The following is a 15,287-nucleotide window of genomic DNA, read 5'->3' as shown; positions in this document are numbered from 1 at the left end:
CCAGCGGCAATGTATTCAGCTTCGGCGGTGGATAAGGATACCGAGTTTTGTTTCTTGGAAGACCAAGACACAAGAGATCTACCAAGAAATTGACAAGTACCCGAAGTGGACTTTCTATCAACCTTGTCTCCGGCATAATCCGAGTCGGAATAGCCAACAAGATCAAAAGAAGACCTCTTAGGATACCAAATGCCAAAATTTGGTGTATGGATTAAATATCTCACTATCCTTTTCACAGCCTTAAGATGACAATCTTTAGGAGCAGCTTGATATCGTGCACACATGCATACACTTAACATAATATCGGGAAATGAAGCACATAGGTATAACAATGAACCAATCATAGAGCGATAAACCTTTTGATCAACTGGTTCACCATCTTTGGTTAAATCATTTTGTCCACTAGTAGGCATGGGTGTAGACATACCTTTGCATTCTTGCATATTGAACTTCTTGAATAAGTCCTTGGTGTACTTTGTCTGAGAGACAAATGTACCTTCCTTAGTTTGCTTGATTTGCAACCCAAGAAAGAATTTGAGTTCACTCATCATAGACATCTCAAACTTCTCTGACATTTGCTTTCCAAACTTTTCACTAAAGAGAGGGTTAGTTGAACCAAATATGATGTCATCAACATAAATTTGGCATACAAATAGTTCTCCATTAACCCTTTTAGTAAAAAGAGTAGAGTCAATTTTACCAATTTCAAAACCACTTGTAGTAAGGAACTTGGTCAAGCATTTATACCATTCTCTAGGAGCTTGTTTAAGACCATAAAGAGCTTTGTGAAGTTTGTAAACATGATATGGTTTCTTAGGATTGACAAAGCCGGGAGGTTGTTTGACATAAACTTCCTCCTCTATTTCTCCATTTAGAAAAGCACTCTTAATGTCCATTTGGTACAAGGTGATATTATGGTGATTAGCATAGGCAAGTAAGATGCGAATGGACTCAAGTCTAGCAACGGGAGCATACGTCTCACCATAGTCCATACCTTCGACTTGTGTGTATCCTTGGGCGACGAGACGTGCTTTGTTGCGGACCACTTGTCCATCTTCATCTTGCTTGTTGCGAAACACCCATTTGGTACCAATGATGTTGTGGTTGTTGTCGGGCTTCTCAACCAATGTCCAAACTTGGTTTCTCTCAAAATTATGTAGCTCTTCATGCATAGCGTTTATCCAATCCGGATCTTCCAATGCTTCTTCAACCTTCATTGGTTCAATGCTAGAGATGAATGAATAGTTTTCACAAAAGTTAGCTAAACGAGTTTTTGAGCGAGTGATTCTCCCGGTTTGTGTATCATTGAGGATTTGCTCGACGGGATGATCTTTGGCAATTCTTTCTCGAACTCGTGAGAGCTTTTGCTTGGGTCTTCGTTGAACATCTTCTTCATCTTGTTCTTCTTCTTGGCCTTCTTCATTGTTAACGTCGTCGTTCTCTTGTCGTGGTGGAGAAGGAGGTTGTTGATGTTCGTCTTGACGTATTTCCTCGTTTTCTTCATCTTGATGTGTCCCACTTGTGGATGCTTCCGTGTCGATTCTTGGTTCACCTTGTCGTGAAGTAGAAGCTTCCACTTGGACAGATGAAGTACTCTCCTTCACCTCTGTTGGACGAATTTTGCCAATGGACAAGTCTCGGATTGCTTCTGAAGGGTCTTTGTCTCCTACATCAATTGGCAATTGCTCTAATTGCGAGCCATTAGATTCATCAAACTTCACATCTACCGTCTCTTCAACCTTTCGGGTGAAATTGTTGTAGACACGGTAAGTGTGAGAGTTTGATCCATAACCAAGTAGAAAACCTTCATGAGATTTAGGAGCAAACTTTGAATGACGATGCTTGTCAAGAATGTAGCACTTTGAGCCGAATACTCGAAAGTATCCAACTTGGGGTTTGTTACCGGTGAGAAGCTCGTATGCTGTCTTGCCGAGTAGCTTGTGAAGATATAAGCGATTTGTTGCGTGACAAGCTGTCTCGACTGCTTCTGCCCAAAAGTGCTTTGGCGTCTTGTATTCATCAAGCATCGTTCTTGCCATTTCGATGAGCGTCCGGTTCTTCCTCTCAACAACTCCATTTTGTTGAGGTGTGTATGTAGCCGAGAACTCATGTGAAATCCCTTCTTCGTCAAGAAAGGTGTCCACATTTGCGTTCTTGAACTCCGTTCCGTTGTCACTCCGAACCTTCTTGATCTTCACATCAAACTGATTTTGGGCTTTCCTAGCGGAGTTTCTGAAGATCTTCTGGACCCGCGACTTGTCATTAAGAAAGAACACCCACGTAAATCTTGAAAAATCATCAACTATAACTAGACCAAAAGAATTTCCACCGAGACTCTTGTAGGCATTGGGACCAAAAAGATCCATGTGAAGCAGCTCGAGTGGTCTCCTTGTGGTCATGATGTTCTTCACGGGATGTCTTCCTCCAACCTGTTTACCTGCTTGACAAGCACTGCAAAGTCTATCCTTATCAAATATGACATCGTTAACTCCAAGGATATGATTTGCTTTAATAAGCTTGTCAAGGTTTCTCATGCCAACGTGACCTAGTCGTCTATGCCACAACCAACCTTTTGAGGATTTAGCAACAAAGCAAGTTTTAGGTTGTGCCTTTTTAGAGAAATCGACAATGTAAAGATCACCTCTACGCATACCCGTAAAGACCATTTTATGATTGTCTCGACGAAATACTTGGCAATCTACCTCAGTAAATAGGACATTCAAACCGAAATCAGCAAGTCTAGATACTTAAAGTAAGTTGTAGCCAAGAGATTCAACGAGCATGACATTTTGAATGGAACTATCATGTGAGATGGCCACCTTACCAAGGCCAACCACTTTACCCTTTGAATTATCACCAAAGGTGACATATTTTCGAGGGCCATTGTTTTCAGCAAGCTCACGAAACATCTCTTCATCTCCGGTCATATGATCAGTACATCCACTATCAAGAACCCATTCCTTTCCTCCTGATTCATATCCCCGAAGATTTGCCATAAGACCAAAATGTCTCATTGCATCATCGAGATCGAAGTCACTATCATCATCATCATAATATTCATGTTCATCATGATCTTGTGACTCATCATTTCCTAGAGAGGGCAATTCATTAGATAAATGATCAAAGTGGTTACTTTTATGAATTCTTATAGCTTTGAATAAGATATCATTAATGATTCCAACATCTCCTTTAGCATGCTTAAGATTGGCAAGTTCAAGAAGACATTTACCAAAACTAGGATCACTAGAGTTCATCTTACTCAAGGCAATAGATTTATGGAGAATTTCATCCAAAGTTTTTAAGGAATGATTGGGAAACCGTTCCTCAAGAAATTTCCATATAGTATAGGCGCAATTTTGAGTAGGCAAACTAGCAATCAAATTTTTGGGCAATCCTCTAATGATGAGCTCAATAGTTCTAAGATTGCGAATCATGTCAATATATTCATCTAGGGTAGGATGCAAGGGATCAATATGGGGTGCACAAGGGCTAGCAATATACTTGTTCAAATGATATTGATTGAAGATTACAAGCATCTCATTTTTCCACTCATGAAAATACTTTCCATCAAGAATAGGCACTCTATGTAAAAGACTCCCTAGAGTAGACACATCCATCTTCCTCTAATGGTGATTAAACCAAGGCAATGGAGACCAATGCTCTGATACCACTTGTAGGATCTAGAAGTAGATGTGTCTAGAGGGGGGGTGATTAGACACTTAGTGCTAAAGTTGCAATTTTTAAGCCTTTTCGGTTTAAGTGGAGTTTAGGCATAATTTCAACACACATGATACATATAAAGCAAGCATGCAAAGAGTATATGAGCAGCGGAATGTAAAGCATGCAACTTGCAAGAATGTAAAGGGAAGGGTTTGGAGAGATCAAACGCAATTGGAGACACGGATGTTTTTCCCGTGGTTCGGATAGGTGGTGCTATCCTACATCCATGTTGATGGAGACTTCAACCCACGAAGGGTAACGGTTGCGCAAGTCCACACAGGGCTCCACCCAAGGGCAACGGTTGCGCGAGTCCACACGGGGCTCCACCCACGAAGGGTCCACGAAGAAGCAACCACCCACAAAGGGTCCACGAAGAAGCAACCTTGTCTATCCCACCATGGCCATCGCCCACACAGGACTTGCCTCACTAGCGGTAGATCTTCATGAAGTAGGCGATCTCCTTGCCCTTACAAACTCCTTGGTTCAACTCGACAATCTTGTCGGAGGCTCCCAAGTGACACCTAGCCAATCTAGGAGACACCACTCTCCAAGAAGTAACAAATGGTGTGTAGGTAATGAACTCCTTGCTCTTGTGCTTCAAATGATAGTCTCCCCAACACTCAACTCTCTCTCATAGGATTTGGATTTGGTGAAAAGAGGTTTTATTTTGTGGAAAGCAACTTGGGAAGGCTAGAGATCAAGATTCATATGGTAGGAATGGAATGTCTTGATCTCAACACATGAGTAGGTGGTTCTCTCTCAGAACATATGAGTTGGAATGGTGTGTGTGTTCTGATGGCTCTCTCTTTTAATGAGAAGGAGGTGGAGGGGTATATATAGCCTCCACACAAAATCCAACCGTTACACAATTTACCAATCTCGGTGGGACCGAATCAGAGAACTCGGTCTGACCGAAGTAGTAAACCTAGTGACCGTTAGGAATTTCGGTGGGACTGACATGCAACTCGGTAGGACCGATTCGGTTAGGGTTTGGGCATAACATAATCTCGGTGAGACCGTTTACACAAACTGGTGAGACCGAATTTGGTAATTAGCTAACCAGAGAGTTGGTCAGGCAAACTCGGTGGGACCGATTTGCTCTTTCGGTGAGACCGAGTGGAACTCGGTGAGACCGAAAAGTTACAAAGGGGAAACACTGAGTTTACATTGCAATCTCGGTGGGACCGATTCGTTCTTTCGGTAAGACCGAAAAGTTACGAAAGGGAAACAGAGAGTTTGCAACCCCATCTCGGTGAGACCGAGATCCTTATCGGTAGAACCGAATTGCTAGGGTTTGGCAGTGGCTAATGACAAGTGAAACTCGGTGGCGCCGGGTAGGAAGAATCGGTAGAACCGAGTTTGGCTTAGGGTTTAGGTCATATGTGGATATGGGAAAGTAGTTGAGGATTTTGGAGCATATCATTAAGCACATGAAGCAAGAGGCTCATTAAGCAACACCTCATCCCTCCTTGATAGTATTGGCTTTTCCTATGGACTTAATGTGATCTTGGATCACTAAATGTAAAAGTGAAGAGTCTTGAGCTTGAAGCTTTAGCCAATCCCTTGTCCTTAGCATCTTGAAGGAGTTCCCACAACCTTTAGTCCATGCCACTCCATTATTGAACTTATCTGAAACATGCTAGATAGAAGTGTTAGTCCAACAAGAGATATGTTGTCATCAATTATCAAAACCACCTAGGGAGCACTTGTGCTTTCAAGCTCCAATGAGCCTTGTCTACTATGTTCGGCCCCGCCGAATTTGTGGCCGGCGTGACGGTCACCGTCTCGAGCCGTGGGGCGCCCACGTGATCTGTAGATCGATCTTGTTTGCCTTGCCTTGTCCTCCAACATGTCTCGTAAGTCTGGCGCATATTCCCGTGCCTTGGTACGGGGTGCGGCTTGAGTGGAGGGCCGAGAGGCCTCTCTATCGCGACCACGAGGTGGCTGGTCGGCCGCATCAAGTGCTTCCTCCTCTAATCGGGGTAGCAACCTGCACTTTGGGTAGCTCTTGGAGGGGCATTCGAGTTTATGCTCTTTGGCCGCAAGGACTTCAGTCCATCTGTCGACTAGCAAATCTTGATCAGCTCTAAGCTGTTGCTATTTTTTCTTGAGGCTTCTTGCCGTGGCCATAAGCCTGCTGTCGGTGTCAAAACCGGTGGATCTCGGGTAGGGGGTCCCGAACTGTGCGTCTAGGTCAGATGGTAATAGGAGACTGTCGGATTTCGGGTTCCGGCAGACCCTTGAGGTTCGAACACTGGGGTGCGCGCGGAGATTTCGCCTTCTACCTACCTGCACCCCTCCGCCTCGCTAAGATCTAAGCTATGGAAAGAACAACACAAGAGACACAGGGTTTATACTAGTTCGGGCCACCGTTGTGGTGTAATACCCTACTCCAGTGTGTGGTGTGGTGGATTGCCTCTTGGGCAGATGATGATGAGCTACACAAGGAAGAATAGCCTCGCGAGGGTCTGTTCCTGGCCGGGGCGACGAACTGCTAGGAGGAGTTCAGTCACCCTTCTCTCTCTCTCTTCTCTGATTTTCCCCCCTGCTACCCTGAGGGTGGCTAGTCCTATTTATAGGCAAAGGCCCTGGGCCTCTTCCCAAATATTGAGCGGGAAGGGCGCCAACAATTGGCCATTTTGAAGGGGGACATCTGGTACACTTATCCTGACTAAAGTTGGTCCTTGCCTGCCAAAGGCTCTGGTGGTGACGATGGCTTGGGCTCCACAATGACTTCCTCCCTGCCGTTGGGCTTGTCTTGGTCTCGTTGCAACGAAACGGGTGCCTTTGCTTGATGCTCTCGCCTGCGCTTGCTCCCTTTTCACCAAAGAGGAAAGGAGGACACTATGCGGGCTGACGCCCACCTGGCACCCTTGGTCGTCAGGGCTTGCATCAAGGGCACATCGTGAGGTAACCCGCCTTGATCTCTTCACCTCCTTGCGAGCCAGCCTGATGAGGCCGTGCCTGAGGAAGCTCTGTGTCGTCCGCCCCACGAGGCTTGACCCCTCGCGAGGGTCTTGGGTCTGTGTTGATGAAGATGGGCCGTGCTGGGCCCCTCCTCGAGCCACGCCGCAGGCCGCAGGCAGGCAAGTATGGGGACCCCCGTTCCCAGAACGCCGACAGTAGCCCCCGGTCCCAAGGCGCGCCCGGACTTGGCCGTGCAGGGAGGCGAAATGGAAAGTGCGAAGCGCCACAGGCCCTAACAGCCTGCGGCCTTGGGCGCCGCATGACGGTTGATTGGACTTGGGCGTCTCCACTTCCCCACGGCGCCTTGGCAACTGCACAGATTGGACAAGTCCCTGCATGCAAAGCGGGTCATGATTACCTGCGATCATGGGGGCCGACGGTTGGCCCTCGCCGGTTATAAGTACGGATCGGCCCGTGCCCTTCGAGTTCATTCCCCCTTGCTTCTCCTTCTTCATCATGGCCTCGTCGAGGAGGTTCTCGGCCGTAGAGAAGGGGAAGGCTCGCCATGTTGAGCCTGCCTCTCCCCCGCCCAAGCGCGCCCTCGCAAACATCCTGTGACCACCACAACAGCTCCCCGCGGCCGTGCAGATGATTTCCAGCACGGTGACGGGCGGACTGCTGCGGCCGGGGGGGCGCGCTTCGGTCGCGCGTCCCCCTAGGCCGCACTTTCGCGCTGTAGAGGTGCTGCCGGAGTTCGTTGTGTGGTCGGTGGAGCCGACTAGCACCCGGATTCAACTTCCTCGCTTGCTCCTCGGTGAGCTCCCGGCCGGCGCCCTGGGCGGCCTCTGGCTTCAGGCAGACGGCTGCTGCAGCCGGGCCTCATGGGCTTCACTGGAGGTCTCCGCAGCCGGGAGCCTGGCCTTGACCTGCGGTTGGCAGACGTTTGCCCGCGCGCGTGGCCTGAGCCGTCGGTGCACCCTGCACTTCAAGTTTATGGCGATGCCACCCTCTATGTGAGGGTGTTTGGGGAAGATGGTCGCCGCGCAGGGTGCTGCCCTGAGGACGACGACCACGGCCGGGAGCCCAGCCCCGGCGATGATGGAGAGGACAGCGCTCGCGTGATTGGCGGCGTTCAAGGTTCCCCAAGATTCACCGGTTCTTCTTCAGGAGGCAACTCTTCTACCGATGGTGAAAGTGCGTTATATTGACTAGAGGGGGGGTGAATAGGCGATTTTTATAAAAGTCTTCAAAACGTGGGAGTTATGAAGACAAACAGCAAAGATTATGCCTATTACTATGGAGCGAAAGTTAGATTACACTAGGCCAGCCATGGTCAAGTATTCAATAGAGTGAAAGCACAATGACAAACAGCTGCAGTGTAATAAGGATCAGATAGGAAGAAGTTATGAAGCCAAACAGATCATACATTCACGTTGTGAAGACAAAAGATAGAGCAAGCACGCAATGGCTTCACAATGAGTAACAGTAAGAAAAAGGAAGTGAAGATGAAACCAGTGACTCGTTGAAGACAATGATGTGTTGGACCAGTTCCAGTTGCTGTGACAACTGTACGTCTGGTTGGAGCGGCTAGGTATTTAAACCTTAGGACACACAGTCCCGGACACCCAGTCCTGAACACGCAGCTCAGGACACCAAGTCCTCACCGTATTCTCCTTGAGCTAAGGTCACATAGTCCTCGCCCAATCACTCTGGTAAGTCTTCAAGGTAGACTCCCAAACCTTCACAAACTTCGTTCACTGGCAATCCACAATGTCTCTTGGATGCTCTGAACGCGATGCCTAACCGTCTGGAGGATTCACAGTCCTCAAGTGTAATAAGTCTTCAGATCACACAGACAAGAAGACTTAAGTGATGCCCAAGGTTCTCTGGCTCTGGGTGGTTAGGGCTTTTCTCCTCGCTAGGAATTTTCTCTCAAAGGCTTCGAGGTGGGTTGCTCTCAAACGACAAAAGCCATGCACTGAAAACTAAGCAGCCAACCGTTTATGGTTGTAGGGGGTGGGCTATTTATAGCCACTTGGCAACCCGACCTGATTTGTCTGAAATGACCCTGGGTCACTAAGGAACTAACACGTGTCTCAACGGTCAGATTTAAAACTCTCATGGCAACTTTACTTGGGCTACAAGCAAAGCTGACTTGTCCGGCTCTGGACAAGATTCGCTCTCATTGTCTTCACTCGAAGACATAGGTTTTTTTGGTTTAGGCATCACTTCAGTCATTCTGACTGGTTCTCCTGGACCCCACTTAACAGTGCGGTGGTTCCTATGACTCAACACAAAAGAAAAAGAACTACGAAAGATCTAAGTCTTCGAGCTCCATAGGCTTCATAACGTGTCTTCTTTTGTCATAGTCTTCAATGTGAATATCTTCATATACCACCTTTGGCTTCAATGTCTTCATACATTTTTAGGGGTCATCTCTGGTAGTAAAACCGAATCAATGAGTGACTTCTACCTGTGTTATGCTACAATTCTCATAAACACATTAGTCCCTCAACTAGGTTTGTCGTCAATACTCCAAAACCAACTAGGGGTGGCACTAGATGCACTTACAATCTCCCCCTTTTTGGTGATTGATGACAAACTAGTTGAAGTTTTCAACGAGGAATATAGTCTGTGAAATTGTAAAGGATAAGGAATTGTCTTCATAAGTTGCAAGGGCTCCCCCTGAAGATGTGCATATAAGTTAATTTGCTTTTGGAATGCAAATGCACATGGCAGGTTGTACTTGAGGAGATCCACTTCAGCTTATGATGACAATCCACTATGCATGTGAAAGTATTTGAAGATAATGACATGCATAATGGAAAATGGACGTCTGCAGAATGAGATAAGTGCGGAATTTATCATCGCACATGCGGAATTTATCTTCGCAAACAGGGTGGCAAACAAGTAGCAGACGACCATCGAGTTTTAGTGTTACAACTCAAAGAAACTCAAAGAACCAAATGAAGCAAAAACGAGAGTTGTAAGCACGAAACAAAATATAGCAAAACATAAAGCACCCGCCCATATGGACCCATTTGAAGACTATAAACCCATATGCTTCTCCCCCTTTTGTCAGCAGGGACCAAAAAGGTTTGAAGACATAGAGTGTCTACTCGTTCCCAGGAGCAGCTGGGTCGTTGGAGGTGTTTGGCGGTGCAGAGGAGCTTGGAGGTGCTGAAGCAGGCGACGGTGATGTAGCATCGTCTTCTTCATCAATGATTCTGGCAGTGACTGTGGCAGCAGATGAAGAAAACTCAGAATCTTCAAGTGATGGTGTGTTGCGCATCACAGCCCTTCTAGGAGGTGTGGTGTCAAACTTGAATCGCTCAGTGAAGCCATCCTCTTCAAGTTCAGCTTCAGTACACATCATTGATAGCCCTTTCCATGTACGACGACAGGTTTCATGAGTGACGAAAGCATTCTTGGTGGCAAGATTTCGAAGACGATTAACATCCACCAAGAGGCTTTTCATCTGATGCTTTAGCCAGTCGTGATGCCTATCTTGTTTTTGATGAAGGGCCACAAGAAGCTCTCGGTCATTGAGAACACGAGCGCGCTTCTTGGGTCTTGAAGCAGTTGCACTATCAGTGGCTTCAGTTGAAGCAGGGTGTGGCGCACGTGTAGTGCCAGCCAAAGGATACACACTGGAGATGGCTTCAACACCTTCATCATTTTGAGTGAAGCTCTGGTGTTCTGCATTCTGAAGACTCAAAGGTTGCTTGGCAGGCTCAGGATATATAGCTTCAGCAGAGGTATCCACATCTGGCAAGAAGATCTGATGGTTGCGGGCTGAGGGCTGATATGAGATCGCAGAGTGAAGCTTGATCAGTCTCATTACCCAAGGAGCATAGAACTTTAAACCAAACAGATCTGAGCCTGATGCAGTGAGTTGGCGTATGAAGAAATCCTGTGCGTTGAAGCATTTGCCATGAAGGATACAGAATATCAGAGTCTTCATTGCACCCTCAATCTTGGCATTTGGAGAGTGCCCTTTAATAGGCCAGAGAATCCGCCGGATAATGTGATAGATTGTTCTGGGCAGGTACTCAAAGTCTTCAACGAAGAACTCTGTTGGATAAGGAGCATCGAGAGGCAGTGGCTTCATCATGGAGAGCATCTGACTCATATTTGGTTCAGGTCTCTGGAATATGCTCTCAAGAGCTTCAGTGTGTAGTGGACAACCTTCCTCGAAGAGTTCGCCAGGAGTGGGCAGGCCGGTGAGCTTAATGATATTGAATGCATTGGCTTCGTGATGGACATTGCCGGTCATCCACTCCAGGGCCCAAGTCTTCGGATCTCTGTTGTATCCCTTGATGTGTAGGGTGGCATAGAATTGCAATAGAAGCTCTTCATTCCAGTGCTCTTCATCAGTTATAAACTGCAGCAGACCCACTTGCTTGAAGCAATCCAGCGCTTCCTCTAAGCAGGGCAGACCAGCAATGGCTTCAACATCAAGGCGCTTGTGCGGGAAGATGCGACCTTGGTTGTATAGGATGCATGAATAGTAGCTGCGCTGAGGATAGCTCCAGAACCTATCTGATGAAATCCTTTCCCTCGAATAGGGGTTCTTGGAGCTGTTGAAGAATGTATTGTCTGCCTTGAAGCTATTGATATTGAAGGAGCCAGGTGCTGATGCAGGACCTGGGAACCTTGGCAGCCTTGGGACTGGCTTCTGAACATGAGGCATGTGCTCAACATGATAATCAAATTGAGGACCAGCAGCAGACTCAGGAACAGAAGTGTCTGGATCAGTAGCTTCGCTGTCTGCTGAAGCTTTTGGTGGGGAGGGCTCCACATTGGCTTCAGTGTTGGTTGTGGCAGCCTCAACTTTTTCAGCCTCCGCTTCACTAGCTGGAGGGTCAGTCACAAGCACGTTCTCCTGGAGAACTGCTTCTTGGTGGAGCATTGGAGTGGGCTCTTGTGGTGCTTCTTCTTCGACTGATGCAGCCGGAATGTCTTCAGCATAGACTTGAGGCCTTGGACCTTTGCGAAGCCTGCAGAATGCAGACGACGCCTGTGGTGTTGGAGTGGGCTGGGCCTCATTGTCTTCTTCCTCTTGAGGGCGATCCGCCCATGACGCATCTTGTGCAATTGGCGTCAAAGGACGACCAATGCTGATGAGTTCGCTTTGTTCATACTGAGGAAGGGCTGCATCATCTTGTACATTGTCCTGATGACCAATGTCTTCAGCAGCAATGGGGTCGGCTGCTGGTATGTCTTCAGCTTCAGGAGCCTCTGTGGAAGCAGGCTCATGAACTGTCAGTTGTCGTTCTGCGTTGGGGTGAACCATAGAGATAGGTTCAACTATCAAGGGCTCTGTGGGAGCAGCCCGAGATTTCTTGATCTTTCGCTTCTTCTTGCTGGGGGCAATAGGAGAGGCTTCAGAGCTTTTCCTCTTCCTGGCTTCAGCCTCAGCAGTTCTTGTCTTCTTGAACTCTGAAGCTGTTGACCGGCTCTTTGGCTTCGAGCCAGTCATTGCAGTTGGGAAGACAATTGGAACTGCTTCTTGCCTTGATGCCTCTGGTTCAGCCATAGTAGGCTTCTTCTTCTTCGTGGCCATCTTGGGGTCGATGCCAGGACGCCCAAGTGCCTTGCGCTTCTCGGCCTCATTGTAGGCTTGCACACATCGTTCTGCCAGAGACTTCATCCGCTCACGTGAACCTTGAGCTTCTGCATGCTTCTTCAGAAAATTTTCCTTTAGCTCATGCAACATGGTCTTGAAGCTCTTCACTTCTTGCACGCTGAGCTTGGCCATATTCTTCTTGAACTGAGCCTTTTCATGATCAATTTTCTGCTTCAGTTCAACAATGCGCTGGGCAATGGCAAGTTCTGAAGCAATTGCGCCTTGGAAGGCGACGCTGAGGCCAACAGGCAGCTGCAGATCGTCGAAGCTTATGTTCGGTGTGGCAAACCATTCGTCGATGAAGTTGTGGATGATGGCGACATCAAAGAGAGGCAAATTGTTGAAGATTTCAGCTTCTTCTTTGCTCTTGATGAGCTTCTCTAGAGCGTCATCTCCAAGATCTTCATCACTTGACAGATCAATGGCTTCGCTGCGCAGAATGGCAGCAGCTGTGAGCTCTTTGCCGGTGTGTGGCTAGGCACCTTGTCCTTCAGGGGCTTGGAGACGCGGGATACGTCTTCAGACTGCACACTGTCTTCAGGAGGTGCAGTTGCCAATGGCTTCGCCCTTGAGATTTTTGATGAAGGGGCCGGCTTTGAAGCTTTTGGCTTCTTCGACTGCTTTGGCTTCGGTACAGCAGGAGCTTCATCAGACTCAGAGTAAGCTGGAGGGTCATTCACGGCAGTCCCTTGGACTAAGATGTGGGTGATGAGGCCCTCAAGGTTGGCAAATGGACCGATGATATTGGGTTCTGCGTAGCGTGTGCCATCTGCCCTTGGTGCGGAGGGGCCAGGGTTGAAGTCTAACCCAAATTTCTTCTTGTTCTGCTTCGCTGATTGTTGGGCAAACTGGAAGTTGCGCTTGAACAGATTGTCGTCACGACACCAGAGGAGTGAAGACGGATGCGCATCATCAGGCTGTGGTCCTCGGACCATGCATGGGTAGAAGCCTTGAGCAATGGCTTCATCTTTGGTCCTGGGTATGAGATTCTTGTAAAGGATGTCCCCCCATGGTCTCTTGATGGCATATTTCTCAGCATACTCCTGGGTGACGAAGCGGTATTTGAACCATTGTTCTACCCAATAGCGTCGAATCCATTGGATTCGGGTCTTGCGCTGCCCATAACTCTCTTCTGGATCTGTTTTATACATTTCTGCCAGGTCTTCAGACAGATCTTTGGAAGTTCCTTCATGTCGCTGTCTGCCCCCCTTCCTTGCTGCTGCTTCTGAAGCCATAAACTTTAACTTGAAAGGCTTCAAAACTTTCAAAGGCTTCAAAGGCTTTCTTTTGCTGGACCAACAGGAACTGGCTTCAGGAGAATTTATGTGATGCTGTAGGAATTCTGCAAATGAATGCAGACTATGAGAACCGAAGGACTCTCCCACGGACATGTACCTGTGGCAGCATTAAGGTGCGAGGGAAGGGGAAGAGGTCATATGCATTCTCAGAAGGTTTTGAAGATTAATCAGTTTAGAAGACATTGACCTCATCGTGCGAAGACATTCACTCATAGATAAGAAGTTGGTTCCAGATTTGTATGAACCCATAGATCAGTACAAGTAAGGAATCTAACTACTTCATGAAGCACAAGTGAATATACTAGGCATGTTATGAGATGCAGATTGAAAGATCTAACTTGTGTGAAGATACACTCCTTATGGTAGAAAGTGACAGAACCATGAGATCAAAAGGGGCTGTAAAAAGAAGTTTTATTTACCACACTTGGAACTGCTAGACGGAAGTGGGAGATGATGCCGAGTAGTTCAGTCCTTCGTGCCCTAACTTGGCAACGGAAGACACCTACGGCGACGGCGGAGAGGACGATGTCCGCGATCAGCGTGAAGACGGCGTCGGAGAAGTTGCGGCAGCGAAGCGCTTCGTTGCCGGCGTCGTCGAGTGCTAGCGGTGGCGCTAGGGTTCGTGCGAGGGTGGAAGAAGGAGATAATGACCGCGGTAAGTGTGAATTTATAGGCTCAGGGGCGGCACTGTTCTATTACACAGGTTCCCCTGGCGATTCGCATCTGAGGAACGCGTGGCCACTTTGCGGAAGTTTTGGGTCTGTTCCACGTCCCACGCATGCCTAGATTGTCGGGCGGTCGTTCCTGCTTCTCCGGATTTTATGTGGAGGAATGGGCATTGAAAACGGACTTTATGGTTGTCTCTATATCTTCAGCTGACAAGGACGCAATGAAGACATTCGACAGTTTCAATAGAATGCATATGACTTGGAGAGATAGAGTTTGACATAGAAAGCATAGAGAAGTTGGGGTCCGATCACATTCACTTAGTTCAGAAAGATTCAACCAAGAAGACATAGCTATAAGTGAATGCTGTAGAGGACAGAACACTAGCATATATATATATATATATACATCTATAGTCAACATAGTGAAGATAATCATGAAAATATGTTGAGTTCGAAGCCAAATCAAATGTGAAGACATTGCAAGGTAACGCCATGAGTGAAACACTTCAAAACAGAACATTTGGTGGTGGCGTTACCCACCGTATAGGAAGTATTAGACCCAGACACGGCACACAATTATCGTGGCACTCTGAAGTCAAATTCCACATTAATGCATTCACACTTAGAATGTATGTCTTCATTGATTTGAAGATATACTTCACTTCGTGTGTTGCACATCTAAGTCATCAATATGCATAAGGGTTAGGATGTGTGCCTGATCACAGGACATTTGAGGATTCCAGGATATTTAGCTCACACCGTAACTTGCAAAACCTCTTCTCATCCAAGGGCTTGGTGAAGATATCTGCCAATTGCTCTTCAGTGTTGACGTGTATGATATCAATGTCTTCCTTCACAACATGATCTCTGAGAAAGTGATGACGAATTTCAATGTGCTTTGTCTTCGAGTGCTGAACTGGGTTGTTGGCAATCTTGATGGCGCTTTCGTTGTCGCAGTAAAGTGGGACTTGCTTTAGATGAATACCATAGTCCTTGAGTGTTTGCTTCATCCACAGAAGCTGAGCGCAGCAAGATCCAGCAGCAATGTATTCAGATTCAGCAGTG

This window comes from Triticum urartu, chromosome 1A (assembly GCF_056163025.1).
Source record: "Triticum urartu cultivar PI428250 chromosome 1A, HENAU_Tu73, whole genome shotgun sequence".
NCBI classification, from domain to species: domain Eukaryota; kingdom Viridiplantae; phylum Streptophyta; class Magnoliopsida; order Poales; family Poaceae; genus Triticum; species Triticum urartu.
Note: the sequence above shows the minus strand (reverse complement) of the source record.